The sequence below is a fragment of the Arachis duranensis genome, chromosome 7 (genome assembly GCF_000817695.3).
Source record: "Arachis duranensis cultivar V14167 chromosome 7, aradu.V14167.gnm2.J7QH, whole genome shotgun sequence".
Taxonomy (NCBI): Eukaryota; Viridiplantae; Streptophyta; class Magnoliopsida; order Fabales; family Fabaceae; genus Arachis; species Arachis duranensis.
In genome coordinates, this window is record NC_029778.3 from 26,165,935 (window position 1) to 26,170,408 (window position 4,474).

The 4,474-nt window shown below is 38.1% G+C and overlaps 1 non-coding gene across 1 annotated transcript; it reads left to right on the forward strand.

The window, feature by feature from the left end:
- Positions 1–1,312: 1,312 nt before the first annotated feature.
- Positions 1,313–1,419, forward strand: LOC127740990 (small nucleolar RNA R71). The gene has a single exon (XR_008001845.1). It is a non-coding gene; the product is annotated as a small nucleolar RNA R71 (small nucleolar RNA).
- Positions 1,420–4,474: the final 3,055 nt, after the last annotated feature.

Below are 4,474 nucleotides of genomic sequence, written 5' to 3' on the forward strand. Positions count from 1 at the left end.
TCCAATTGGCGCGCTCTCAACGGCGTTGGAAAGTAGATATCCAGAGCTTTCCAGCAATATATAATAGTCCATACTTTATTCGGAAATTGTCGACGTAACTTGGCGTTGAACGCCAAGTACATGCTGCTGTCTGGAGTTAAACGCCAGAAAAACGTCATGATCCGGAGTTGAACGCCCAAAACACGTCATAACTCGGAGTTCAACTCCAAGAGAAGCCTCAGCTCGTGGATTGATCAAGCTCAGCCCAAACATACACCAAGTGGGCCCCGGAAGTGAATTTATGCATCAATTACTTACTCATGTAAACCCTAGGAGCTAGTTTATTATAAATAGAACATTTAACTATTGTATTAGAGGTCTTTTGACCACGTTTCATCTTTGGTCTCAGTTTTGTATTATTCTTCATCTTCAGAGGCTATTGATCACGTTTTAGGGGGCTGGCCATTCGGCCATGCCTGAACCTTTTACTTATGTATTTTCAACAGTGGAGTTTCTGCACACCATAGATTAAGGGTGTGGAGCTCTGCTGTACCTCAAGCTGAAGGCTGGGCGTGATGACAAGCGCAAAAGAATCAAGGGATTCTATTCCAACCTGATTGAGAACCGACAGATGATTAGCCGTGCTGTGACAGAGCATAGGAACGTTTTCACTGAGAGGATGGGATGTAGCCATTGACAACGGTGATGCCCTACATACAGCTTGCCATGGAAAGGAGTAGGAAGGATTGGATGACTGTAATAGGAAAGTAGAGATTCAAGAGGAGCACAGCATCTCCATACACTTATCTGAAATTCCCACTATTAATTTACATAAGTATTTCTATCCCTTTTATTTTCTTTTTATTATTAATATTCGAAAACCCATAAACCACTTTAATCTGCCTAACTGAGATTTACAAGGTGACTATAGCTTGCTTCATACCAACAATCTCTGTGGGATCGACCCTTACTCACGTAAGGTTTATTACTTGGACGACCCAGTACACTTGCTGGTTTAGTTGAACGGAGTTGTGTCCACACGTGCCATAATAATGATTTCATACAACAACAAAGAATACTACATTGCTGTGATCACAATTTCGTCCACCAAGCTTCCACTTCCATGACACTCTTCTTCTGAGGAGCTTCAGAGTTCACAGTATTCCTGTTAGATGAGTATAGATATTGGTTGCTAGCAACCAATTCAATAAGCTCAATAGTCTCCTCCGGTGTCTTCTTCTTGTGCAATGAACTTCCTGCAGAATTGTCTAAGCATATCTTGGACATTTCACCTAAGCCTTCATAAAAGATGTCTAGTTGAGTCCATTTGGAGAACATGTCCGGAGGGCATTGCTTAGTCAGTAGCTTGTATCTCTCCCAAGCTTCATATAGAGTCTCACCATCTTTCTGCCTGAAAGTCTGAACCTCCATCCTAAGCTTAGTCAGCTTCTTTGGTGGGAAAAATTTAGTGAGAAACTCAGTAACCACCTTGTTCTAAGTGTCCAAACTCTCCTTGGGTTAGGAATCTAACCATAGCTTTGCTCCATCCCTCAGAGCAAACGGGAAGAGCATGAGTTTATACACATCAAGGTTTACTCCATTTGTCTTCACAGTATCACAAATTTATAGAAAACTAGAGATAAATTGATTTGGGTCTTCGTGGGAAAGACCGTGATACTGGCAATTTTGTTGCACTAGAGTGACCAGTTGAGGCTTCAACTCAAAGTTGTTCGCAGTAATAGGAGGCACCATGATGCTTTTTCCATAAAGATCTGCAGTAGGAGAAGAGTAAGAGCCAAGCACTCTCCTTTGTTGCTCATTCCCATTCGGATTTGCCGCATTGGCATTCTCATTATTAGTCAGATCCATAGTGGATTTTGTAGCCTTGTAAAGTCTTGCTTGTTGTAAACACCACCTGAAAGTCCTTTCAGGTTCAGGATCAAAGCCTAAGAGATGTTCTTTGTCTCTGTTCCTGCGCATAAACAACAATAAAACAATAGAGAATGGGAATCTCTATGTCAAAGTGTAGAGAATTTCCAGTAAGGTAATCTATATAAAGAAATAAAAATAATACTAAATAAAATAAATAAATAAATAGAACAAATAAACAGGTAACACCAAACTTAATTTCTGAAATTAAGAAAGATATTAGTGCTATTTATTTATTTAAAAATTTATTTTTTTGAAATATTTTTTTAAATAGATTTTAATAAAATTAAAAATAAAACGCCTAATCTAAGCAACCAAACAACTAATAGTTGTTAATCACAGTCAATCCTCGGCAACGGCGCCAAAAACTTGATGCGGTATTTTACAACCCACACTACTAACCGGCAAATGCACCGGGTCGTACCAAGTAATACCTTACGTGAGTAAGGGTCGATCCCACAAGGATTGATGGATCAAGCAACAATAGCGTTTGATAGGATTAGTTAGGCAAGCAGAAAGTGGTTTTGAGATATTCAAAGAGCATTAAACATTATTTTAAGAATTTCAGAAAGCAAGCATCAATGAGTTGAAAATAAATTATTTGGGAAAGCAGTTAAGGTTTCAGAGTTATCTAATTTCTGGATTAACTTTTATTACTAATTAATTTAATCATGCAAGATTTAATTTTATGGCAAACTATATGTGACTAGACCCTAATTCCTTAGACCTTCCTAGTCTCCTCTAAAATTCATTAATTGCCAATTTCTTAGTCAATTAATTTCAATTAGAGGGTGATGATCAATTTCTAGTTTATATGCCAAAAGAATCCTAATTATCCACAAATAAGGGGATTATATGTCACGTATCCCTTTAAATACAAACAATTAAAAATTCAGTATAATATGTTTTCAAGCTGTTGTTCAAGTAAAGAGCTTTTCCAAGTTTTACGAGAACTCGATTAGAACATGGGTTATACTTCCGTTCCACCCAATGTTCATAGAACAAAGAATGAAAACAATTATTAAAATATAAATCAAGACATGAATTAAATTAAAAAGATCAAACGAATCAATCCATGAAAATAGACAGATCTCCTAACCTTAACAATGGAGGATTAGTTGCTCATGGTTCAGAGAAGAAAAATAAGGGTTCTGGTAACAATCTGTATCTTCCTGTCTAAATGTACAGAGTTCTTATTTATATCTAATCCTAATAAATTATTATCTAATTCTCTAAAAAATAATCTCCTTTCCTCAAAGATAAGGTTTGAATTTAAATTCGAATTAATTAACAAGTCTTCTGCTGATGGGTGGGGACCACCTGAATTGTCCATTCTACAGCTTCTAATCTGTATTTTTTGGGCTAAAAACTGAGTCAAAATGCGGCCCAAAATACACGCCAGTGATTTCTATAATTTCTGCAAATCGCGCACGTCACGTATACGTGTCGCTGGGCTTCTTCGCAAGTCACGCGGACGCGTCGGTCATGCGAACACGTCGCTGAGCAAATCTTCAAATCACGCATACGCGTCAGTCACGCGTACGCGTCGCCGTGGAGAATTCCAGATCACGCGCACGCGTCAGGCACGCGTTTGTGTCGCTCCTCGCAGCGATTTCCTTTGATTCTTGTGCTGCAGAAACTCCGTCAAATTCCGCCGAATGCTACTTGAAATAGATAAAATTGCCCAAGACTTAAAATAGCATCCATAGTGGCTAAAATATAATTAATTCTTAACTAAACTCAACAATTTAAGTGCAAATTCACTAGGAAAAGATAGACAAGATGCTCACGCATCAATACTTTAGATACATTAGCTGCTACTCAAAATTTTTTAAATTTTGGTGTTTATGCAGACAATGATTTAGTAAATAAAATTAGTAAAATATGTTTTTTGTCCCTGACTTTTTTCAAAAAATTTTAAAATTATCCCTAAAATTTAATTTGATTCAATTTTATCTTTAACGTTTCAAATAAGTTTTAATTTTACCCCTTCTGTTAATTTTTTGACATTCAATAATTGGTCAATTGCTTGTTTTCAATCTTACCCTTATTCAAAATTTTAAATTTAACCAAAATTTACTAAAAACTTCTAATCTAACCCCCAACTCTATAAACCCATCCTCTATCATCTCATCGTCTCTTTGGTTACCATCACCATCACCCTCCAATTAATAACTACTACCACCCACACATCTCCACCACTACCGTCACCACTTACACAACTCAACCAAAATTCAAAATCATACATCAACACACAAACAGGAAGAAGGAACGTGAGAAGAAGAAAAAAGAAACTCAGAAGAAAGGAAGGAGAGGAAAAAGGGGCACCGCTGGGGAAGGGCTGCCGCTGCCACTGAACCGTCAGTGAGGCTAGAAAGGCAAATCACACAGAGAGGCAATGGCTACAAGCAGCTCCACACAGCATTTCAAGAGAGAAAAGACACCTGCAGCCGCTGTTTCAGCACCCTTCCGATGAGATCCTCGCCAGCGGTAATGGTGTCCTCCACCATATCTCTCTCTCTCTCTCTCTCTCTCTCTCTCTCTCTCTCTCTCTCTCTCCCCTTGC